The sequence below is a fragment of the Bubalus kerabau genome, chromosome X (genome assembly GCF_029407905.1).
Source record: "Bubalus kerabau isolate K-KA32 ecotype Philippines breed swamp buffalo chromosome X, PCC_UOA_SB_1v2, whole genome shotgun sequence".
In the NCBI taxonomy this organism is placed as follows: Eukaryota; Metazoa; Chordata; class Mammalia; order Artiodactyla; family Bovidae; genus Bubalus; species Bubalus kerabau.
The window spans coordinates 118853847-118880750 of NC_073647.1; the positions used below are offsets into that span (position 1 = coordinate 118853847).

Sequence of the window (26904 nt, forward strand, 5' to 3'; positions counted from 1 at the left end):
TAGTCTATCCTCCTGGGGGTAGTCTTAAACAGCAGCCGTTTACTTGAGGACATGTGTGAGATAGGGCTTCTTTTGTGGCTCAGCTGGTAAAGAATCTGCCTGCAATTCAGGAAACCTGGATTCGATCCCTGGGTTGGGAAGATTCCCTGGAGAAGGGAAAGGCTACCCACTCCAGTATTCTGGCCTAGAGAATTCCATGTACTGTATAGTCCATGGGGTTGCAAAGAGCGACTTTCACTTAATGGACTTAATGGACACAATGTGTGAGAAAGGGCCCTTGTGGTGTGCAATGGACACAGGCAAGAAAGAGAGGGAAGCCATGCCACAGCCCTTGAGCAGGGGCACTCTCTCTGCCACCACGTCCCAGGTGAAAGTGAAGTCACTCAGTCATGTCTGACTCTTTGCGACCCCGTGGACTGTAGCCTACCAAGCTCCTCCATGGGATTCTTCAGGCAAGAATACTGGAGTGGGGTGCCATTTCCTTCTCCAGGTAGTGGTGCACAAATGTCTGCCAATAAAGCCCATGTGAGAATTGGGGGAACACGACAACTATAGAAAAAGACTGGGGCACACGACAGCCTTGGCCCCTGACCCCAGCTTTTTCTCTGACTTACTCTGTGGTCTCAGGACAGATGCCCCCGCTTCCTATGCCTTACAGTACTTGAAACTATTCCATAATTTAGTCCAGGCCATTATTCTTCAAGTAGGGAAACTAAGGCCCACAAAGGTTAAGTGACCTGCTCCCCGGGGTGACAGTGAAGTGGAGGTAGAGCTAGGACCCAGTCCTCCTGCCTCCCAGTCTCTGGGTTATTCTGGCACCCTAGTGAGACTGGAATACCATGGATCCCCATCTCCCTGGCCACTCCCGCTGCCTGTGCTCCAGGAAGGGGGAAAAGAGGAGGGAGCCCCTCCCCTTCTCGCCAGGCACCTCTAAACTACCTCCGCTGAAACCTTTCTGCGGCTCCGGCATTTAACTCCTTTGTTCTCTGTGAGCAAATCAGCCTACTTCCTCTCACTTCCAATTTTCCAATGGAAACTCAGCTCCTAGGGGCCTGGTTAGATCAGCCTGTGCTCAGGGGCCGCGGTTCTGGAACTGGGGGGAGCGGAGGGGCAGAGGAAACTGTGCCTTCATTCTGCTGACTGCCGGTGGAGTGACGTCGCCCCAACTGCAGGCCCAGACATAGTCAGGGTGCTCACACGCCTTTCCATCCTCCCCAGGGCGGAGGGCGTGCCACCGCGCAAATGGAGGTGCAAGTAGGCAGCGAGTCACATGTCTGGACGTTTCGGCCTAGTCCCTCCTTCCATCCCTCCCTCCCGGGGCGTTGGAGAACTAGTTCAGCTCGCTAACCCCGGTTAGCAACCACTCGTGACACGGTGGGGTTTTTTTCCCCTTAAGGTCACGTCCTCGGGAAAACTCTACAGCTCCCGCCCGCAACCACCGGCCCAACCCCCACCCCTCGGGGAACGAAGAGGCGGAGCCGCCGGGCGCTGAGCCCCGCCCCCGCCAAGCCCCGCCCCAGCCACTGCAGTCACCAGGGGGCGCTGAGGCTCCGGTTCCGGGCAGGGCGGCTCCCACTCCTCGGCCCCGCGCCCCCGCGGGCCACTCTCACCAGCTCGGCGAGGCGGGGTGGGGGCCCGGGAAAGTCCCAGGGCGAGTCTGTGCCGGAAACGTTAGTCACGCACCTGGAGCCGCAGAATATCCGGCTGGAAGGGATGCCAGGGCGAGGGCTTGACTTGTCAAAGGTCACACCCTGAGGAAGGTCACCCAGAGCCTTGCCCTCCTGACCCCGCCTTGTAACTCTGACGGTGCCTGGTACCGTGTTTGCTCATCTGTAAATAAGAGCTGGCTCAGGATCCCTTCCTGCTGTATCACTCAGCAAACGCTGCCCACTGCCCAAAGATACACCTCCTTGGAGCCTCTTATATTGCATCAAAAAGTGAAGTGAAGTCGCTCAGTTGTGTGCAATTCTGCGACCCCATGGACTATCAGGCTCCTCTGCCCATGGGATTTTCCAGGCAATAGTACTGGAGTGGGTTGCCATCAAAAAGTAGATCTCTTCATTTCCTAGTAAAAGGGGCCAGAGCTCCTTGAAGAAGTCTGTTTGCAGGTCTGGGGCAGGCAAAGTACATGATCCTGGAACATCTCATTATTTCAGAAGACAAGGCATCAGAGATATTTGAGTAGAAGGAAAGTTGAGTGGTTCCACTGGCCAAAGATGGGCCAATAAGAATAGTGACTATAAAATGAAATAAACAGTTTTGTTAAATCCATGACTTTGGAAGTTACTAGGGCATTTTTTTCCAAGGTGATAACTAAAGGGAAAGAATCAAGCATTTATCTTGCCTTTTCTTTTGTGGACTGTATTTCAGGATAACCAAATATGCTAGTTGATGGGGGAATGTTTTTTATTTATAAAAGAAGCACAGCTAATAAATGCAGAAGTGATAGAAGGAGGAAATCACTATATTGCAATGAAATCATGCATCCTACCAATCTTTCTTAAACATTCCCCCAAATGCCCCCCAGACATTAGGTACCTTTTGATGTGATATAATAGAAAATACACAGCTCTACCACTGAAGTCTGGAACAGAAAAAAAGAACCTGAAGCTAATCAAGCCTTCAGATCTAGCTACCATTTAAAGAAATGTGAAGGATGGAGAAATATGTTAAAAGACTCCAGAGATACAATAAGCTAAATATATAGACTGTGGAAAGTTCTACAGGAGAAATGAGCCAGTTTTCCCAATAAATTAATGGAGGAGGGGAACAAAGGAAAAGAAGGGAGACCTGTTAAGTAAAAGAGACAAGAGATAGTAGTTAATGGGAGTTCCCTGCTGGCCTAGTGGTTAGGATTCCAGGCTTTCATTGCCATGGCCTGGGGTTCAATCCCTGGTTGGAGAACTGAGATCCCCCAAGCTGCGAGATACAGCCAAAAAGAAAAGAAGGAGATAGTAGTCAATGCAATTTTGGGACAATTTTGAAACAATCAGTAGAAACTGAATACAGACTATTATATAACATTAAAAATTACTTTTCTGTTGGGTGTGATAATGGCATTATGGTTCTATTTTTTTAATTCTTATACATTAGGAAAAAATATAGAAGTATTTATGGTGAAATAGGGTATCTGGGATTTGCTTTGAAATACTCTCACAAAACAAGTGGCAGGGGAGAATTGAAACAAAAATAGCAGAAAGTTGATAAGTGTGGAAACTGAGTAATGAATACATGGGGTTGTCTCTACTTTTGCCTGTGTTTGAAATTTTTTCATAATAGCTTTTAAAAAGTATGCTCTTCATTTGGCCCTTTTCAGATATACAGATAAATATATCTGGTGGGAAGAAAATTTTGCATTTTTCTCTACATTTCCTTCTATGCATTCCTATCAGCTTTCCTACATTTCCTTCATTGAAAATGAAAACAATCTATAAAACGTGGAATAATTAGCAATTATGGCTTCCTTTTCTGATCTAGCACAGTTTCATACATAACCCAGAATTCAAAATGGTTAAACTATGGAGGAAACTGAGACTCAGAACTTCTGAGCTGTATAATCCCTTTGATTTTTGGTTTTCTTGGGTTTTTTGTTTGTTTAGATAACCTTAAGAAGCAGCTTATAATAAGTAATATTGAACTCCCAAATGTTCTGTTTTGGTTCAAGTGTCTAGCAAGTCAAGATGGGAACCAATTTGTGCTTCTCACCTAAAGTTTGTGGGTGTAAGTTCTTGGTCAAGCAAAGGAAAAAGGTTGAACTTCACTACTGAACTGCAAGGAAGCAGCTTTATTCTACCCTCAAACAGGACCCTTCTCCTTGTGTTTCACTTTCCTCTTTTGTAAAATGGAGCTGTTTTACTTCTTCCTAGTAGAGTTATAAGAGCTAATTAAAGCCTGTGGAAGCACTTTTAAAGATCCTAAGATGTACGGTGCTTGAGAAGTGAAAACTATCATTAATATATTTTAATCATCACGTTAAATACCCACATAGACACACCCACCTCTTCTCCATTCAGGCCGATTTTTGCAAAGGGGTAATTAACAGCTATGATGTCATAACTACAGATGGCTGCTTTCATCCTGAAAGCTGCAAAGTTTCCAAATGCTTACTAACTCCTCATTAGACTTTTAAAACATATTAAATAAGTACAGAGTCCCCAAATCTGAGCGAAAGCATGCTGGCAACAGAAACCTTTTTCTTTGTAAACAGAGTAAATGAACATTGAAAGTAGCCATCTTTTTTGGTAAGCCTGCCAAAACCCGGAGGGCAGCAGTAATAAAATCAAATGCTGAGATTGCAAGTTTGGAAAAATCAGCTTGACTGCTTCCCAAGAGATCTCCAGAGACCTGTACCTACTTTTTTACGTCTTCACCAGGAGGTGAGGAGCTACCGGAGTCCTGTCTTTTGGCACCTAGAAAGGGATGAGGGCAACTTTTCAGCCATTAAATGCCAAAGCCTCTAGGAAACAGCTGACAAGCGCTTTGCTAATGCAGACACCAGCTACAGTGATGCAGCTCTTTGAAATTCTAGTATAATGGTCTCAAATTCCCCTGTGATAGGAAGCCCCATGTCCTTTTCCAATACCTACAGGGATTCATGGGATAGTGGGGTGAAGATGGGTACATTTTACCTAGTGACTTCTGATTCTGATTTCTGGTTTGCTCAGAATTCTGTCACCCACACTTCACCTCTTGTTTTCTCTCCACTCCCTGTCAACCCTAACATGGAATAAAGCCCCTTGTCTTTGATGTCCCCAGAACACCACTCATCAAGGCTGTTGTAAATGTGTAGCAGATTTTGGCTGAGGACTTGGAGAGTTTAAGACAGAATGTACGTGGCTCTCATTCATACACTTATAGAAGGAAGAGGGATCCCTTCCAGGGCCTGAGAGTGGGCTCTTGTCTAATACTCGGAAATGAATTGTCTGAGGAGATACACGTGCTGACAAAACAAGAGACTTTATTGGGAAGGGGCTCCCAGGTGGAGAGCAGCGGGGTAAGGGAACTCAGGAGAACTGCTCTGCCACTATCGCTTGCAGTCTCAGGTTTTATGGTGATGGGGTCAGTTTCTGGGTTGTCTCTGGCCAGTCATTCTGACTCAGGTGCATGCATTGCTCAGCCAAGATGGATTCCAGCAAGAAGGATTCTGGGAAATTCATAGGACATATGGACTAGCATCTCATCTCTCCTTTTGACCTTTCCTAAATTCTTCCGGTTGGTGGTAGCTTGTTAGTTCCGCATTCCTTACCAGGGCCTCCAGTTTAAGATAATTCATGCAAGTGGTTACTATGGTGCCTGGTCAACTGTTTGCGACCCGGTGGACTGTAGCCCACAAGGCTCCTCTGTCCATGGAATTCTCCAGGCAAGAATATTGGAGTGAGCTGCCATTCCCTTCTCCAAGGGATCTTCCCGACTCAGGGATCAAACCCAGGTCTCCTGCATTGCAGGCAGATTCTTTACCGTCTGAGCCAACAGGGAAGCCCCCTTTCACTTTCATGCTCCCTGGCGAGGGCAGCGGTTTTAGTCAATGGTTCCCCTAATACTTCTTCCCTTCCCACACCCCTTTCCCCATCAAGGGCCCTTTCCCTTCCCTGGGCCTCTCTCCCACTTAGCTCCACCTCCAGTCACTGTGCGGGCCATCTCCCCCTTCTTTGTTCCTCTCCAGAGCAAACTCACCCCAGGTTCTCAGGCTTTTCTTATGCTGAGCAGTCTGGCTTTCTCTTTGTCTCATTCCCAGGTGGCCCCAGCCCTGCTATCTTTCTATAACCACAATGGCCCATTAGTTTGCTTTTCTAAACAAAGACAGTTCTCACCCAAGAATTCAATCCCAAGTCATTCAGGAATGCTTTTCAGAAATTAACAATTTCTGCAGCAATTAACAAAAAAAATCCACTCCCTTTGGTCAGCAGCTCTCACACTTTTTTGGTTTTCAGGACTCCTTTACACTCTTAAATTATTGAGGATCCCCAAAAGCCTTTCTTTGTTCATGTGGATTATATCTGTCAATATTTACTGCATTAGAAGTTAAAACTGAGAAACTTTCAAGATTTGTATTCATTAAAAAATAAGTTATAAACCCCACTGCGTGTTAACATAAATAGTACATTTTAATGAAAAATAGCTCTATTCTCCAAAACAAAAGCAAAAAATAAGTGAGAATGACTGATACATTTTTGCAAATCTTTCATGTCTGATATAATAGAAGACAGCTGGATTTTCTCACAGCTTCTCCCTTCAATCTGTTCTGGTATTAAACAACATGGACCTCTGGAAAACCCCACTGTATGCTCATGAGAGAATGAGGGTGAAAAAGGTAAATAACGTCTTAACTGTTATCAAACCAATCTTGGCTCCACTCTCTCACACAGTAAAGCCAGTTACTGATACCCGGTTGTGATGAAGGAAAATGTAGCCTTTCGCACAAGACGCAAAGCAAGGAGCCCAGGCACGTAATGCTCAAAAGGTCTGAACTCCTGGTGGCTTTTAGGGGAAGATTTTTAAAGATGAGGGAGACAGTTGCTGGGTATGTGACCACCTGGTTGGTCTGGGGTCTGCAAGCTTCTGGGCAGCTTACAGTTAACTTCTTAGTTGTAGAGCAGTTGGTAGAGCAAAGAACTGGAGGGAGTGAGCAGTGGCAATCCATAAATTGCTGGTTCAATTCCGGCTCAAAGGACTTTTTGTGATCTTTTGGGCTTCCCAGGTGGCGCTAGTGATAAAGAACCTGCCTGCCAATGCAGGTTAGATGTTTAAGAGACGTGGGTTTGGTCCCTGGGTCGGGAAGATCCCCTAGAGGAGGACTTGGCAACCCACTCCAGTATTCTTGCCTGGAGAATCCCATGGACAGAGGAGCCTGGCATTTTGCAATCCACGGGGTCACAAAGAGTTGGACATGACTGAAGCAACCTAGCATGCAAGCACCTGGTGGGTGTTTCAGTATCTGCAAAAGGCTAAAAGGATTTGGCTATAGCCCTTAAGGAGAAACTAAAGGTCCTTGACTTTGCTTAATGGCTAAACTATTATTCTTTTGTCTCGCTTGACTGTTTTTCTTTGTTTCTGCATTATCTCATTTCTCTGGTTAAATTTATTCTTTGGAACTTGGGGAAGGTCTAGGAGGCTAAAGTTTTTCTACAAACAAGAGGACATGGTGGTGGGGGGTCTGTCCCGGGAAGGCCTTTTAGGACCCTGCTTAGTTAAAATTTTGTTCTCATGGGACCTTTTAAAGGGTTTTAAGGCTACCCAGAACACACTTTGAGAACCACAGTATTACAAATGTAAAGACATTTATTATTTACTTAATAAGAGATCTGAGGTCGTGGGGCTCAGGGTTGGTTGAACAGGTAACACCTCCACACGCCCTGGTGCCTTCCTACCTTCCATTCCCCCACTGTTGCATCTTGGCTTCTCACCTTCAGGCTTGTTGCAAGATAGCAGCTGTGGCTCCAGACATTAACTTCATGTACTTTTCAAAGGAAGGAATCAGGGCAGTGCACTCAGGGAAGTCACCACCTTCTCCTCATCTCTATTTCTTACCAAGAGAAATTTTTTTGCCAGAAAGTGCCCAGTAGACCCCTCCTTCACATGGCTACTCTTAACCGCAAAGGAAGATGGGAGACTTGAGTCTCTGGAGATAGGGCATAAGAGGGCTGTGATAAGCTAAACTCAAAACTCCTTGTCCCGTGAGGCTAGGCGCATGCATGCTTGCTAAGTTGCTTCATTTGTGTCTGACATTGTGCAACCCCATGGACTGTAGCCTGCCAGGCTCCTCTGTCCATGGGATTCTCCAGGCAAGAATACTGGAGTGGGTTGCCATGCCCTCCTCCAGGGGATCTTCCTAACCCAGGGATCGAACCCACGTCTCTTATGTCTCCTGCATTGGCAGACGGGTTCTTTGCCACTAGCACCACCTGGGAAGCCCCAAAGAAAATCAGAGTACTGTTAGCGATTAGATGGGGAAATGGCTGCACGATAAGCACAAAACAGTGCTACCACTCACTCTTAAACTAATGATATTTCTCCCACTATAAGGAATAAGGAAGTGAAATGTGCAGTGGACCCAATACTATTGGCAGAGACTTGTCAACTTAAAAAAAAAAAAAAAAAAAGCACATGAGAGTTGCAAGTTAAGTTTTATTTGGGGCAAAATGAGGGCTGCAGCCCGGGACACAGCACCTCAGATAGCTGAGAAACTGCTCCAAAAAGGCAGAGAAAAAGATAAGTATATAAGAGATTTTGATGAAGGGGGAATACATGCAACCAAGGACATATTTTTCCAGAAGGTTTCTGATAGGGCCCACATGGGGTCTCATTGATCAGATGGCTCATTATGTCGACCTTACAAATGAAAACTAAAATCACAGTGATCCGTGAGACTGACCGAATTGTCCAAATGGCATCCTGTTATCTCGCTGGCGCTTATCTTCTCAAAGCTGCAAGACCACCAGATTCCAGACCTCCAGCTACGTGACCATCCCTTCAGAGAATTTTTCATTGGTGGGGTCCTTCTTAAAGGACTCCATCAGAAAGGGAGAATGCTGGTTCTCCTTAAGAGCCAGTCACCCGCTCTTTTCCCTCTAATAAATTTCCTTTTTCTTGCCTGACTGCCCGGCTCGCTCTCTTTTTCTCTGCACTCGCCTTACAGTTTCTACTAGTCTCATGACACCTTCACTAGTCATGAGAAACAGTCATCACCATGAAGGACTTTAGTGCTTTTCTATATATGAGGAGATACAAGAATTGGGCTCATAAAATCAGTCCTGAAAATATCTGACTATTTGAGGACCTGTCTTGCCATTTTTTCCTCCAGCACAGAGTGCCTCAAGTCTGCTCTCCATTCTGAACTCTGACTTTCAGGGGGTTTTGAAGGTCAGCAGCTGCAGCAGCGCATGACGTAATCGTTGTAGAGGTAGATGGCAAGTACCCATGACAAGTGCCAACTTGCAGTTGACAGATTCAACTACAAGGCTTGGATTTCTAGTAAAAATGGTCTCATGGGAATCTCTGGTTAACTTGAGCTACCAAATTGGGTAAAGGCGCAGAAGTTCAGTTCAGTTCAGTCACTCAGTCGTGTCTGACTCTTTCCAACCCCATGGACAGCAGCATGCCAGGCTTCCCTGTCCATCACCAACTCGCGGAGCCTACTCAAACTCATGTCCATCGTGTCAGTGATGGCATTCAACCATCTCATCCTCTGTCGTCCCCTTCTCCCACCTTCAATCTTTCCAGCATCAGGGTCTTTTTCAATGAGTCAGTTCTTTGCATCAGGTGACCAAGTATTGGAGTTTCAGCTTCAGCATTAGTCCTTCCGATGAATATTCAGGACTGATTTCCTTTAGGATGGACTGGTTGGATCTCCTTGCTGTCCAAGGGACTCTCAAGAGTTTTCTCCAGCACCATAGTTCAAAAGCATCAGTTCTTTGGCACTCAGCTTTCTTTATAGTCCAACTCTCACATCCATACATGACCACTGGAAAAACCATAGCCTTGACTAGATGGACCTTTGTTGGCAAAGTAATGTCTGCTTTTTAATATGCTGTCTAGGTTGGTCATAGCTTTTCTTCCAAGAAGCAAGCGTCTTTTAATTTCATGGCTGCAGTCACCATCTGCGGTGATTTTGCCCAAAAGTGCAGAAAGGCTTTGTTATTTTTCAAACAGTAAGGTGGATGTTAAATCGGACATGAAAATCCTTCATCACATAGATACCCAAGGCCATCTTTAAAGTCATTTTATGAATATCATATCAGAAATGAGTTCTCTTGTGGTTTCCTTGGTAAGATTTTTCTGGAAACAACAGAACTCTACACTAAAGATTAGCATAAAGATTGAAGAGTATTCTTTCACTTGTGGATTATCAAGCAAAGCTACGGCCCCACATAATTCTAACTGAAGGGTGTCCACAGGTGATGAGCCACAAATTTGGAGATGCTCAGCCAATCTTTTGGGAAATATCCATTAAATAGACTTGGAACATATAAATAAGAATGTTATTGGGATTTCCCTGATGGTCCAGTAGCTAAGACTCCGAGTTCTAAATGCAGGGGTCCAGGTTCAATCCCCAGTCAGGGAAGTAGATGGCACATGAAGCAACAAAGCTCATAAACAAAAAACCATCACAGCCAAATAAGTAATTTTTAAAAGGAAATTATTCATTGTTTTTCTTTAAAACTCATCTCATTCTAGTAGCATACAACACAATAAAATAAACTGAGTTTCAACAATGAGAATCTTTCTTCCTCATTTTTTTCTAACCAAAGTGATGAAATTCCACAGGAAGGAAAAGAGAACATAAAAAATAAACCGAAGCTACAGTTAATGCCTAAAATTCATGATATAAGGTTACATATTGTTTTTAGAGGTGACTTTAAAATATGACACAATTGTCAGAAGTCCCATCAGTGATAGAAATGTGATGATTTATACAACTCTACTCTTTCTAAGGGAAATATTCTCCTCAGGCTCACACATATATACACATGTCTGTGTGTATGGTCAGTTGCTCAGTCACGTCTGACTCTTCTGCGATCCCATGGACTATATAGCCCAACAGGCTCATCTGTCCATGGGATTTCCCAGGCAAGAATACTGGAGTGGGTTCCATTTCCTACTCCAGGGGATCTTCCTGACCCAGGGATCAAACCTGCATCTCTAGTGTCTCCTGCATTGGAAGGACGTATTAGGAAAGATTGAGGGCAGGAGGAGAAGGGAGCAGCAGAGGATGAGATGGTTGGATGGCATCACTGACTCAATGGACATGAGTCTGAGCAAACTCTGGGAGATAGTGAAGGACAGGGAGGCCTGGCATGCTACAGTCCATGGGGTCACAAAGAGTTACACATGACTGAGTGAACAACAATAAGAGGTATTGAGAATGTTGCATTCCAGCTTAAGACTGGGGCTTTAGAAGCACTAGACTGTCTTAGCTAATATTTGGGGATTATATTGCCCTCTTCTCTGAGGCCAGGAATTTTTTTTTTCTTAAGTCAATAAAAATTTTGCAAACTAAAAAAAAATTAAAATAAAAAATTAAAAAGGCAGTTCACTGAATGTTAAAAGAACAAAATGTAACGATTTGTTGCCTATAAGAGATGCACAAAACAAAAAAATCAACAGACTGGCACTGTAAGAGGATATTTCTGTGTGAACAGAAGAAAAGCTGGGATTACTTTTTGGTAGCAGATAAAGCAGGTCCAACAGCAAAAGGCAGCACAATGAATAAGTAAGGTTGTTACATAATGGCCGAATATACATTAAATTATGAAAATTGAAAAATACTGAATGTGTGTGTTACAGAAACCATCGCAAAAAAGTCAGGAAAAGAAGAGAGACAAAAAGCACACAAAGTCAAGAAAAAATAGAAAGCAAACATTATTTTAATTGGAACTCTCAACATTCCATTTCAGGAATTAATAGACAAAGAATATATTTTAAAATACTACATGATTGAATAACTCATTCAAAAATCTTGGCAGCCCGGGTGGTGGGGGGGCGGGGTGCTGGTTCTCACTATGTTCCAGGACCTCTGTGCTACATGCTAGAAGGCAATTCCATAAACGGCATGAGTTTAACAAACATGTGGGGAAATGAATATAGTCTTCTCACAAATGTTCATAGGTTATATAATTTGCAAACACACATATGAAAGACTATGACCATATATTGGATCACAAAGACTCTTTCTCTGATTGAGCACACATTAATGAGTTAATGCAACTTACTAGGTTTGGTATTTGCAGAAAGGCAGAAAAGACTGCCCACCAAATGGTCAAACCACAAGGCTCTACAGTTTTTAAAAATAACAAAAACAAAATGCCGATCACATAGGAATGTTTTGACACAGTTAAATGCTCTCTCTCAGGAAGTGCTTGACTTACACAGGAAATCCAGAACATATGTAGTGGACATCTGTTGTTTTTGCCCTGCCCCATTTCTTCTCCCTTCTGGTAACAGAGGTCATATCTTTCTCTGGGGAACGTCCCTTCCCCCACTATGCATGACTTTGGTGAAACTGTCAATCCCCTGGATCCGCAAAGGGGAGGTGACCCAAGTGGCCAGAGTAACTCATTCTTCTGAAAATAGTGATTGTCCTAATGGGCATGTGATCCACACAGGCCAATCAAGAGCCCTTTTCAAAGACTGATAAGGACACTGGGGAGAAGGAATCATGGTAAATTCTCCAGAACTCTGAGGGTTAAGGAGAACATAAACCTTATGATGCTGGTGACCATCTCAGTTGCTTTCTGTAGAGAGTCTACCTGAGGTTGAAATCTACACACACAAAAAACACAACGATATGGGAGCAAGAAGGCAAGAAGCCTAATGATAGTGCTTAGACCTCTGAATCCAGCCATGCCTGAGGCAGGTCCAGTTGCTAGAGCCAAGAAATTCTCCCCCTCTTTAAAAAAAAATTTGTGGCATAATATATAGAAATGGTATGGACCTAACAGAAGCAGAAGATATTAAGAAGAGATGGCAAGAATACACAGAAGAACTGTACAAAAAAGATCTTCATGACCCAGATAATCACGATGGTGTGATCACTCACCTAGAGCCAGACATCCTGGAATGTGAAGTCAAGTGGGCCTTAGAAAGCATCACTACGAACAAAGCTAGTGGAGGTGATGGAATTCCAGTGGAGCTATTTCAAATCCTGAAAGATGATGCTATGAAAGTGCTGCACTCGATATGCCAGCAAATTTGGAAAACTCAGCAGTGGCCACAGGACTGGAAAGGTCAGTTTTCATTCCAATCCCAAAGAAAGGCAATGCCAAAGAATGCTCAAACTACCACACAATTGCACTCATCTCACACGCTAGTAAAGTAATGCTCAAAATTCTCCAAGCCAGGCTTCAGCAATATGTGAACCATGAACTTCCTGATGTTCAAGCTGGTTTTAGAAAAGGCAGAGGAACCAGAGATCAAATTGCCAACATCCGCTGGATCATGGAAAAAGCAAGAGAGTTCCAGAAAAACATCTATTTCTGCTTTATTGACTATGCCAAAGCCTTTGACTGTGTGGATCACAATAAACTGTGGAAAATTCTGAAAGAGATGGGAATACCAGACCACCTGACCTGCCTCTTGAGAAACTTATATGCAGGTCAGGAAGCAACAGTTAGAACTGGACATGGAACAACAGACTGGTTCCAGATAGGAAAAGGAGTACATCAAGGCTGTATATTGTCACCCTGTTTATTTAACTTATATGCAGAGTACATCATGAGAAATGCTGGACTGGAAGAAACACAAGCTGGAATCAAGGTTGCCAGGAGAAATATCAATAACCTCAGATATGCAGATGACACCACCCTTATGGCAGAAAGTAAAGAGGAACTAAAAAGCCTCTTGATGAAGGTGAAAGTGGAGAGTGAAAAAGTTGGCTTAAAGCTCAACATTCAGAAAATGAAGATCATGGCATCCGGTCCCACCACTTCATGGGAAATAGATGGGGAAACAGTGGAAACAGTGTCAGACTTTATTTTTCTGGGCTCCAAAATCACTGCAGATGGTGACTGCAGCCATGAAATTAAAAGACGCTTACTCCTTGGAAGGAAAGTTATGATCAACCTAGATAGCATATTGAAAAGCAGAGACATTACTTTGCCAACAAACGTTTGTCTAGTCAAGGCTATGGTTTTTCCTGTGGTCATGTATAGATGTGAGAGTTGGACTGTGAAGAAGGCTGAGCACCGAAGAATTGATGCTTTTGAACTGTGGTGTTGGAGAAGACTCTTGAGGGTCCCTTGGACTGCAAGGAGATCCAACCAGTCCATTCTGAAGGAGATCAGCCCTGGGATTTCTTTGGAAGGAATGATGCTAAAGCTGAAACTCCAGTACTTTGGCCACCTCATGCGAAGAGTTGACTCATTGGAAAAGACTCTGATGCTGGGAGGGATTGGGGGCAAGAGGAGAAGGGGACGACAGAGGATGAGATGGCTGGATGGCATCACTGACTCGATGGACGTGAGTCTGAGTGAACTCCGGGAGTTGATGATGGACAGGAAGGCCTGGCGTGCTGCGATTCATGGGGTCGCAAAGAGTCGGACACGACTGAGCGACTGATCTGATCTGATATCGAACATAAAATTTACCATTTTACCTAAAAGGGTAGGATAGGGTGGGAGGTGGGAGGGAGATTAAAGAGAGAGGGGACATATGTATACCTATGGCTATTTCATGTTAATGTTTGGCAGAAACCAACACAATATTGTAAAGCAACTATCCTTCAATTAAAAACAAATGATTTTTTTAATTGAAAATAAATAAAATACTAGTTGAATGGCATTAAGTACACTCACATTGTTGTGCAACCATCCAGCACTATCCTTCTCTAGAACTTTTCCATCATCCCAAACTGGAATTCTATACCCATTAAATAACAACATTAAATAACAACTCCCTTTCTCCGCCCCCCCCCAATAAATTTCCTTTGAGGTTTAAGCTGTTTTGAGTTCAATTCCTGTACCTTTTAACCAAAAGAGTTGACTAATACAACTCTGTTAAGTGAATACTTTTTAAGCGATGAAAACATAACACAAAATATACAATTGTCACATATAACAAGAACTGTAAAAGTATTCAAACTCTTTGACACAGTAATTTTATTCTGGGGAATGTAACCCAAAGAACCCTTTGCTACACACACACACACACACACACACACACACACACACAGCCCATTTTAAACAAAAGCTCTCAAGCAAGTGGTAATAGTGAATTATGAAAACAGCACGGCATTCAGCAATATGAGTGACAACTAAGCAAAATTTTAATGACATGTGCACCACGTGAAAACATGAAAATGTTCACATAAAGGAATCTGAAGTGGAAAAAGCAATCAAAACAGCAGGCATGGGACTTCCCTGGTGGTACAGTGGTTAGGACTTCATGCTTCCACCGCAGGTGGCCTGGGTTCAATCCCTGGTCGGGAAACTAACATCCCACAAACCGTGTATGGCCAAAAGGAAAAAAAGAAAGAAAGAAAGAAATAGCAGGCATGCATATTTGGTAAGTGTAAAGGGATGAAAGACTTGAATACACACTTCCCAAAAGCCCATGTAAAGTTGTTCAACTTCATTAATTAGCAGGAAATTATTACAAATGATAACCATAATATGACTTGATAATTATATAATAAAAACCATACCACTTCACACCTACCAGAATGGCTCAAAAGACAATACCAAGCATTGGTAAGGACATAGAATAACTGAACTTTCCTACACTGTTGCTGGAGTGTATCGAATTGGAAAACTGTTTGGCGGTATCCATTCTACTCCTGGATGTACGCCCAAGAGAAATTCACGTACTAGAATGTTCGAAGCAGCATCATTCCTAACAAGCCCAAACTGCAAACTATTAGAACACACCTCAGGAATACAACTGATCCGTTAAGTGGTGGATATTCACACAGTGGGATACTATATGTAGGAGTCTGCAATCTATAACCTGCAGGTCAAATCCAGCCTGCTGCCTGTTTTTGTAAATAAAGTTTTACCTGGACACAGACATGCTCATTTGTTTACCTTCTGTGTAAGGCTTTTCTCATCAGCAGAGTTGAGTAGTTGTAATAGAAACTATTAATATATGGCTCACAGGTTTAAAATCTTTATTTACTCTCTGCCCCTACACAGAAAATTTTGGCTCTAAAGCAATGGGAATGAATTGCAAGTACACACAATGAATGAATCTCACAGACTATTGAGCAAAAAAAAAAAAAAAGACCCAAAAGAGCACACACTGTAGTTGGTTGATTCCATTTACATAAGGTACAAAATCAGGCAAAACTCTTTAATGCTGTTAGCAATCAGGACGGTGATTATCTCTGGGGAGGTAGTATCTGAAATAGGGCATGAAGGGGGCTTCTGGGGCTACGGTCATGTTCTGTTTCTTGTTCTAGATGCTGTTTGTGAATATTCTTCCACCTCAGCACTTATGATCTATGAGCTTTTCATAATACATTAAGTATAAAGCTGGGTGTATATTATGCATTCACCAGCATAAATTTTAAAAGTATAAAAAGACCATTACTGAAATTTGAAAAATTAGGAAAAACTACATGCACTAGGTTGTTTCCATGTCCATCAGCAGATCAGCAGATAAAAAAGCTGTGGTACATGTACACAATGGAATATTACTCAGCCATGAAAGGAACACATTTGAGTTAGTTCTGATGAGGTAGATGAACCTAGAGCCTAATATACAGAGTGAAGTAAGTAAGAAAGAGAAAAACAAACATTATATATTAACACATATATATAGAATCTAGAAAGATGGTACTGATGAACCTATCTGCAGGGCAGCAATGGAGAAGCAGACATAGAGAAGAGACTTGTGAACACAGTGGGGGAAGGAGAGGGAAGGACAATTTGAAAGAGTAACACTGAAACATACACATTCAGTTCAGTTCAGTTCAGTCGCTCAGTCGTGTCCGACTCTTCGCGACCCCATGAATCGCAGCACGCCAGGCCTCCCTGTCCATCACCAACTCCCGGAGTTCACTCAGACTCACGTCCATCGAGTCGGTGATGCCATCCAGCCATTTCATCCTCTGTCATCCCCTTCTCCTCCTGCCCCCAATCCCTCCCACCATCAGAGCCTTTTCCAATGAGTCAACTCTTCGCATGAGGTGGCCTAAGTACTGGAGTTTCAGCTTTAGCATCATTCATTCCAAAGAAATCCCAGGGCTGATCTCCTTCAGAATGGACTGGTTGGATCTCCTTGCAGTCCAAGGGACCCTCAAGAGTCTTCTCCAACACCACACTTCAAAAGCATCAATTCTTCGGTGCTCAGCCTTCTTCACAGTCCAACTCTCACATCCATACATGACTACTGGAAAAACCATAGCCTTGACTAGACGAACGTTTGTTGGCAAAGTAATGTCTCTGCTTTTCAATATGCTATCTAGGTTGATCATAACTTTCCTTCCAAGGAGTAAGCGTCTTTTAATTTCATGGCTGCAGTCACCATCTGCAATGATTTTGGAGCCCAGAAAAATAAAGTCTGACACTGTTTCCACTGTTTCCCCATCTATTTCCCATGAAGTGATGGGACCAGATGCCATGATCCTAGTTTTCTGAATGTTGAGGTTTAAGCCAACTTTTTCACTCTCCACTTTCACCTTCATCAAGAGGCTTTTTAGTTCCTCTTCACTTTCTGCCATAAGGGTGGTGTCATCTGCATAGCTGAGGTTATTGATATTTCTCCTGGCAATCTTGATTCCAGCTTATGCTTCTTCCAGCCCAGTGTTTCTCATGGTGTACTCTGCATATAAGTTAAATAAGCAGGGTGACAATATACAGCCTTGACGTACTCCTTTTCCTATCTGGAACCAGTCTGTTGTTCCATGTCCAGTTCTAACTGTTGCTTCCTGACCTGCATACAGGTTTCTCAAGAGGCAGGTCAGGTGGTCTGGTATTCCCATCTCTTTCAGAATTTTCCACAGTTTATTGTGATCCACACAGTCAAAGGCTTTGGCATAGTCAATAAAGCAGAAATAGATGTTTTTCTGGAACTCTCACTACCATATTTAAAAGAGTCAGTGTGAACTTGCTGTATGACTCAGGGAGCTCACACCAGTGCTCTGTGACAACTAGATGGGTGGGATGAGGTGGGAGGTGGGAGGGAGGTTCAAGAGGGAGGGGACATATTTTCCAGTCCAGTCCAGTATTCCAATGACTGATTCATGTTGATATATGGCAGAAACTAACATAATATTGTAAAGCAATTATCCTCCAATTAAAAATAAATTACATGTACTGAATGTATTGGTACTATCTCAGATTGGATCCCGGAACAAAAAATGACAGCGAAAAAACTGGGGAAATCCAAACAAAATCTGTAGTTTAGTTAATAGTAATGTACTGGGACTTCCTGACAGTCCAGAGGTTAAGACTCTGTGCGTCCACTGCAGTGGGTGCGGGTTCCATCTCTGGTCGGGAAACTAAGATCCCACATCTTAGCACAGCCACACGAACACAAACAAAAGTAACGTGCCAATGTTGTTGGTTCCTAAGGCACCATGTACATTATGGAAGATGCTAACATTAGGGTAAACTTGGTGAGGGGTACATGGGAATTCTATACCAGCTTTACAACTTTTCTGTAAATCTAAATTTATCTCAAAAGAAAAAAATAGTTTTTGGAAAAACTATAGAGCTAGCAACAGTTCACAAATGTTTTGGTCTCAGGATGCCTTTACACTCTTAACATTTATTGAGGATCCCCAAAGAGCTGAGGCTTGTGTGGGTTATATCTATTAATATTTACTGTATAGAAATTAAAACAGAAAATTTAAAAATAAATATTCATGGGACTTCCCTGGTAGTCCAGTAGTTGAGAATCTGCCTTGCAATGCAGGGGACATGGATTTGATCCCTGGTGGGGGAATTAAGATCCCACCCAAGCCACAAAGGAAAGATCCTGCAGGACCTGAGTGCAGCAACTAAGACCTGATACAGCCAAATAAATAAATAAACATGAAAAAAAGTATTCATCAATTCATTTAAAATAAGAAACCTATTACATATTAACATAAATCATATTCTTTTATGAAAAAAAACTATGTTTTCCAAAACAAAATTAGCCAGAGGAATGGCATTGTTTTACATGTTTGCAAATCTCTCAGCTATTGCATAAAGAGGACAGTGGATTCTCCGAGCACTTCTCCTTTCAATCTTTTGTGTTAGCAAACATATTGCTTGGAAAATGCTGCTGTACTTTAGGGAGAGAATGACAGTGACAAATGCAAACAATGCCTTAGTCTTATTATGAAAATAGTTTTAAATAGGTGGGATTCCTGTACTGCGCTATATAGGAATGGATTAAATGGTAAGATTCCTTGTTCAATAAAATTGCTTCAATTAGATTTTTTTTTATGTTAAAAACAAAATCTCCTGCAGGAAGCGATTAATAATTAAGCATCGCTGCCAAGAGGCCAGCAGCTCCTGTTTGAGCTTGTGTTTCTGCATCTCTCCTGCAACAGAACGGAGGCTCCTGCCCTGGTTGCCAAGGACACGCTGTCCCGGCTGGAAAACCCTGATCACCACATTGGCTCCAGCAGATGTCCACGCAGGGTTTTTTAATGCCATGCTAAGTGGCTGGGGCCGAGGTCATGCATGGGAGGAAGGGTGCAGCCTGCTCAGGTTTTTGGGGGGGGCTCACACCAGAGCCCTTGTCTCAGGGCTGCAGTGCACAAGCATGCCCAGGCTTGCACACCACGCTGTCAACAGGGTACCACTGGCCAGCACTGCCTGCCCAATGCTGCCTTCTTTCTATTGGTTTCTTCTTTATATCAAGTAGATGTGATTTTGCACTTTTTATTGAAGTATAGCCTGGATATGGGAAAGTACACCTATGATAAGATAGTTTCATGCATTTCCACAAACTGAGCACAGCCCTGCAGCCCTTACCCCAGAAGCCTGGGCCCCGCCACCCCCAGCCCATCCTCAGGCAGAACACCTTGCTGGATGGCTACTTTCCTAATTTCTTTTTTTTCAATCAGCTTTTATTTTATTTTATTTATTTTTGGCTATACTGGGTCTTCCATGCTGCAAGGGCTTTTCTCTAGTTTTGATGCGCAGGCTTCTCACTGGGGTGGCTTCTCCTATTACCACGCACAGGTCCTAGGGCGCTCAGGCTTCAGTAGTTGTGGGTTCTAGGGTCTAGAGCACAGACTCAATACTTGTGGCGCACAGGCTTACTTGTTCCACAGCACGTGGGATCTTCCCAGATCAGGTATCAAACCCATGTCTCCTGCATAGGCAGGCGGATTCTTTACCACTGAGCCACCAGGGAAGCCTGCCACTCTCCTAACACCATAAATTCGTTTTGCCAATTTCTATAAACAGAATCAACTGTACCTATTCTTTTGTGTGTGGCTTCTTTTGCTCAGGGTCTTATCTGTATAAGTATCCGTGTTATTACATTCAGCGTAGTTCATTCATTTCCACTGCGGGATAGTGAGTATTCCATTGTATGATTATACTGCAATTGTTTATGCATTCTCTGAGGACATCTGGGCTATTTCCAGTTTGGGGCTACTGTGAATAAGACACCCATGAACAATCCTGTAGGAATCTTTTTGTGGAAACATTAGCTAGTTTTAAATGTAAACTTACCATGTTTTTCTTTTTTTAAACCCAACAGTACAGGTTATAATGTGAAAAGCAGAAATTGCTTTTCTCTTCTCTGCTTCCTTTCAATGCTTTTTTTGTAAGCCTTATTAAGTTTCTCCTTTCAGAAATATCTTGAGCATCTAAATACTTATGCATACAAATGAGATCACTCTTTTGGCACTTGGGTTGGGTTTTTTTTTCTTGAACAATTATCTTGGAGATTGTATGAGTCATGATGTGCTGGAATATGCTGAAGTAATGAAAAGTATTCACAATCTCGGTGATTTAAATTTCCCCCCTCCTACTGCATGTCTAAGCTGGGGAAATAAGAGATTCATGCTCATTATAGTCACTCAGAGACCCAAGCCCCATCCCAACATTTGTGTCTGTTACAGGGAAGTCAATTCTGACTCCATGCTGGATCTGATACTTTAACATTTGTTTCCCATTGCTTTTGCTCACTAAAAGGATACTGTCCATATATAAGGCCTACCTTGGGGAACCCTGACCCTCTGCCTGAATATTAAACAAAGTGCCTTTGTTCAGGACCCTGTCCACCTGTGGATGGCTACAGGAAGGAAGAAATTAACACATCTGTTTCCTGAGGCTGGCCATTCCAGGAGATATTTGCAACATTAATGGCCATTTTACTTTACTTCCTCACATCCCCGCATCTCTGTTCTATAAAGAACCTGGCATCCAGACCCTGATAAGATGGTTAAGATATTAGTCTGACATCTTCTTGGTCTGCTGGCTTTCTGAATAAAGTCAGATTCCTTGCCTAAACACCATGTCATGTGGCGAGCAGAGCTTGGACTTAGTAACATGTCCACAATCACTGGGGCAGGGAGAGGGGATATCATACACCAGTACTTAAGGTGTTCACACCAGAAGGGACATATGTCATTTTTGCTTACATATCATTGGCCACAATCTTACCCTGTGTATAGCGGGGGGAGAAGGATGGAAATTTGGGGGGAACTTTTTTTTTTTTTTTTGGCCACACTGCAGTTTCCCAACCAGGGATCAAACCCAGGCCCTTGGCAGTGAGAGTGCGGAGACCTAACCACTAGACTGCCAGGGAAGTCCCTCAGAGCATCTTTAGTGACTACCACGGAGATCTTTTCACATCAGGACCTAGAGATCTACCTCGTTCACCCACAGTAAACATGTACCGCAAATGTCTTAACCAATGCCTCTCACTGGGCAATATAAGCCATTCAACAATAAATGTTCTTTCACATTTATCTTTACCCACTTGTTTCAGTATATCAATAGGCTAAATTCCTTGAAGGAGAATTGCTGGCTCAAACAGTTTGTGCACCTTTAAACTGTACTTTGTTGTTGTTGCTTATTGTTTAGTCACTAAGTCGTGTCAGACTCTTTTGTGATCCCATGGACCGTAGCCCTCCAGGCTCCTCTGTTCATGGGATTTCCTGGGCAAGAATACTGGAGTGGGTTGCCATTTTTAATTCCAGGGCATCTTCCTGACCCAGGGATCAAACCCACATCTCCCTGCATTGGCAGGTGGGTTCTTTACCACTGAGGCACCAGGGAAGAAATATTGCCTAATTGTTAGATCTGATAAAATTATCTCCTGAAGGAGTTGCCAATTTACACACAGATCAAGAGAGAATGAGAATTTCTGTTTCCACCATGTCCTGGTTTTGTCAAACTTTTAAATCTTTGACCATTAGATAGGCTGATATTGGCATTTTAATTTGCATTTCTTTAATTAGGATTTATATTCAGCATCTTATTGCATGCCTATTAGCCACTGATATTTCTTTTTCTGTAAATTACCCGTTCTTGACCTTTGCTCATTTTCTATTGGGTTACTGGTCTTTGTTCTCATTGATTAGTAAGAGCTCTTTATGTATTCAGGAAATATGCCTATAATCTGATATGTGTATTTCAAGATTTTGGGGGGTATGTATTATTTTTTGTCTTTTTAAAAGATTTTTCATTTTTTTTAATTATGAAAGTATGATAACACATTTATAGGAGAGTTGGAAAATACAGAACAAAGTTACCAATAGTTCCACTATATATTACAATTATTTTTTAACTAAATTAAGATTTTTAGTTGCAGTTTCAATATCAAACTCTCAAAAATTATTTTTTATCTTTAGGTATGGTATTTTTGTTTACAGAGACATTTAAAATTTTATATTGATCAAAACTACCAGTTTTTGCTTTGTGAATTCTGGGTTTAGGAACTTGTTTTAAAAAGTTTTCCCCAATGAAAATATTTGTTTTAACCACCCATGTTTCTTTCTAAAACATTTATATTCTTTTATTCTTGGAGATCTCTCTCTTCAAAGGACAGGACTGGTGTTACTAAAAATCTGTTTCTTGAAAAAAGTGGGTGGATGAATATTGTACTGAACACTTATTTTGCATTTCAACTGCCCCCTACCCCCACAGGCATGTTGGGCTCTGAAACTTTTCATAAATTCACTCAATTCTTTCTCCAGGAAAATATCATTACTGGCCTAATTACAGATATTTCACTTGGAAAAAATTGACCTGAGTCAGCAGGAGCTGTTCCTGCCTCCTTTCCAAATCTTGTTTCCTGCACACAGACACCATAATTATAGGACTGAGTTGAGCTGATGGAACAACCACAAAACTGGCAAGATAAAAGGAAGCTCAAGAAAGTTGAGGAGGGCTACTTTGTATTCCCTTTTTCCTAGGACTGAAAACTTCAGAAACCCACAAACTAAACGCCTATGATACCTAAATTTAAAGTAAAAGGAGCAATTCCCACATGTACATAAAAATGACATAAAATTCTGGCTTCAACTTGAGCAATAGTTGGCTCACAAAATTAAGTAAGATTCTTCTTTTTTTCCTCCATTCATTTATCTCTTAAGTACAGACTTCCAATACACAATGAATCCTATCTAGATTTTTTTTAAACCCTGCTACTGCTACTAAGTCGCTTCAGTCGTGTCCGACTCTGTGTGACCCCATAGACGGCAGCCCGCCAGGCTCCCCCGTCCCTGGGATTCTCCAGGCAAGAACACTGGAGTGGTTGTCATTTCCTTCTCCAATGCATGAAAGTGAAAAGTGAGAGTGAAGTCGCTCAGTCGTGTCCGACTCTTAGCAACCCCATGGACGGCAGCCCACCAGGCTCCTCCATCCATGGGATTTTCTAGGCAAGAGTAATGGAGTGGGGTGCCATTTTAAACCCTAGCAGGTTACACAAAGTTGAGTTACAGTAAAAAATCACAGAAGATTAGAGTGGGTTGTGGGCAAGTGTCTGCCTTATATCTGAGGAAATCAAGTAGAGTTGTCAGATAAAGTAGAGGCCGGCCGCCCAATAAATTTAAATTTCAGGTTAACAGTGCATAGTTTTTTAGCATATTTCAAATATTTCATGCAGCAACATGGATGGACCTAGAAATTATCATACTAAGTGAAATAAGTCAATAGGAAAATATATGATATCGCCTATGTGCAAAATCTAAAGAAAATGATACAAATGAATTTATATACAAAACAGAAACAGACCCACAAACATAAACGTATGGTTACCAAAGGGGAAAGGAAGGGAGGGATAAATTAGGTGTTTGGGATTCATATGTACACATGACTAAATATAAAATATTAATAGATAACCAATAAGGATCTACTGTATAACATAGGGAACTATATTCAACATCTTATAATAACCTACATAGTGGAAAAGAACCTGAAAAAGAATATATATGTATATGCATAACTGAATCACTTTGCTATATACCTGAAATATTATAAATCAAATATATTTCAATTAAAAAATATTTCATAGAGTGTGCTTATCCTAAAAATTTTATTCATTGTTTATTTGAAATTCAAATTTAACTGCCTTTTGTATTTTTATTTGCTAAATTTGGCCAAGTATACTGCCAAGGACCAGAGTACAAAAGGAGGCCCCTACACTATATGTCTAAAGACTAAGTTATACACCCAATTAGCAAACTGTTCAATAAAATATGTTCTATTCTCCTATCTTGACAAAAACACCCTCACAATGACAAAGTTGATAAATATATATGTAAAGCTATGATATTTTTTGTATGAATGAGTCAATAAAATATCAAAAACTACTGAAATCAGTTATGTTTATGTATGTCTGTGTATTTTCTGAGCTTCAGTTCAGTTCAGTCGCTCAGTCATATCCGACTCTTTGAGACCCCATGGACTGCAGCACGCCAAGCTTCCCTGTCCATCAACTCCCAGAGCTCGCTCAAACTCATGTCCATTGAGTCGGTGATGCCATCCAACCATCTCATCCTCTGTCGTCCCCTTCTCCTCCCACCTTCAATCTTTCCCAGAATCAGGGTCTTTTCAAATGAGTCAGTTCTCCACATCAGGTGGCCAAAGTATTGGAGTTTCAGCTTCAGCATCAGTCCTTCCAATGAGTATTCAGGACTATTTCCTTTAGGATGGACTGGCTGGATCTCCTTGCTGTCTAAGGGACTCTCAAGAGTCTTCTCCAACACCACACTTCAAAAGCATCAATTCTTCAGCGCTCAGCTTTCTTTATAGTCCAACTCTCACATCTATACATGACTACTGGAAAAACCATAGCTTTGACTAGACGGACTTCTGTTGGCAAAGTAATGTCTCTACTTTTTAATATGCTATCTAGGTTGGCCATAACTTTTCTTCCAAGGAGTAAGCGTCTCTTAATTTCATGGCTGCAGTCACCGTCTGCAGTGATTTTGGAGCCCCCCAAAAAAATAAAGTCTGTCACTGTTCCCACTGTTTCCCCATCTATTTGCCATGAGGTGATGGGACCAGATGCCATGATCTTAGTTTTCTGAATGCGGAGTTTTAAGCCAACTATTTCACTCTCCTCTTTCACTTTCATCAAGAGGGTCTTTAGTTCTTTTTCACTTTCTGCCATAAGGGTAGTGTCATCTGCATATCTGAGGTTATTGATATTTCTCCTAGCAATCTTGATTCCAGCTTGTGCTTCCTCCAGCCCAGCATTTCTCATGATGTACTCTGCATATAAGTTAAATAAGCAGGGTAATATTATACAGCCTTTATGTATTCCTTTCCCAATTTGGAATTAGTGTCTATTGTTCCATACAGATTTCTCAAGAGGCAGGTCAGGTGGTCTGGTATTCCCATCTCTTTCAGAATTTTCCAGTTTGTTGTGATCCACACAGTCAAAAGCTTTGGTGTAATCAATAAAGCAGAAGTAGATGTTTTTCTGGAACGCTCTTGTTTTTTCGATGATCCAATGGATGTTGGCAATTTGATCTCTGGTTCCTCTCCTTTTCTAAATCCAGCTTGAACATCTGGAAGTTCACGGTTCATGTACTGTTGAAGCCTGGCTTGGAGAATTTTGAGCATTACTCTTCTAGCATGTGAGATGAGTACAATTGTGCGGTAGTTTGAACAATCTTTGGCATTGCCTGTCTTTGGGATTGGAATGAAAACTGACCTTTTCCAGTCCTGTGGCCACTGCTGAGTTTTCCAAATTTGCTGGCACATTGAATGTGGCACTTTCACAGCATCATCTTTTAGGATTTGGAATAGCTCAACTGGAATTCCATCACCTCCACTAGCTTTGTTCATAGTGATGCTTCCTAAGGCCCACTTGACTTCACATTCCAGGATGTCTGACTCTAAGTGAGTGATCATACCATCGTGATTATCTGGGTCATGAAGATCTTTTTTGTATAGTTCTTCTGTGTATTCTTGCCACCTCTTCTTAATATTTTCTGCTTCTGTTAAGTCCATACCATTTCTGTCTTCTATTGCACCCATCTTTGCATGAAATGTTCTCTTGGTATCTCTGATTTTCCTGAAGAGATTTCTTGTCTTTCCCATTCTATTGTTTTCCTCTATTTCTTTGCTCTGATCACTAAGGAAGGCTTTCTTATCTCTCCTTGCTATTCTTTGGAACTCTGCATTCAAATGGGTACATCTTTTCTTTTCACCTTTGCTTTTCGCTTCTCTTCTTTTCACAGCTATTTGTAAGGCCTCCTCAGACAGCCATTTTGCTTTTTTGCATTTCTTTTTCTGGGGGATGACATTGCCTCCTGTACAATGTCACGAACCACCATATCTAGTTCTTCAGGCACTCTGTCTATCAGATCTAATCCCTTCAATCTATTTCTCACTTCCACTGTATAATTGTAAGGGATTTGATTTAGGTCATACCTGAATGATCTAGTCGTTTTCCCTACTTTATTCAATTTAAGTCTGAATTTGGCAATAAGGAGTTCATGATCTGAGCCACAGTCAGCTCCTGGTCTTGTTTTTCCTGACTGTATAGAGCTTCTCCATCTTCAGCTGCAAAGAATATAATCAATCTGATTTCAGTATTGACCATCTGGTAATGTCAATGAGTAGAATTTAGGTGATGTCCATTTGTGAGTTTAGGGGAATAATAAAATAAAGGTGTTCATAATCATATATTAGCATATATATATATACAGTTTAAGTTTTATTTTATTGCCTTCATTTACAAAGTCACAAATTATACTACTATAATTTAAAAATTCACAAAACTAGTATTCTGTTGATAGTAATTATCTAAAGGATTTTACTGAAGATGTGTTTTAGAAAAAATTTAGTCTCTCTCCTATGTTTGTCTTTGATGCCCACACTATTACCACACTCACAACACTTCTGACACCTGAATTTCTTCTTCCAAGGATTTCCCTACCAAGCAATTCTCTGTGACACCAGCTGGGTGGGTATCCTACAATTCAACTCAATTCTGACACCATCTACCTGGAGATAGAATCAGATCCTACAAGTTAAGGGCTCAGTCCCACAAGACTGCCCCACC

The 26904-nt window shown here is 42.0% G+C and overlaps 1 long non-coding RNA gene across 1 annotated transcript in view; it reads right to left on the minus strand.

The window, feature by feature from the left end:
- Nucleotides 1–11351: 11351 nt before the first annotated feature.
- Nucleotides 11352–26904, minus strand: part of LOC129639850 (uncharacterized) — a 44601-nt gene continuing 29048 nt past the window's right edge. Inside the window, exon 4 of the long non-coding RNA XR_008708635.1 lies at nucleotides 11352–11524. This is a non-coding gene — a long non-coding RNA (uncharacterized LOC129639850). The remainder of the gene's footprint in view (nucleotides 11525–26904) is intronic.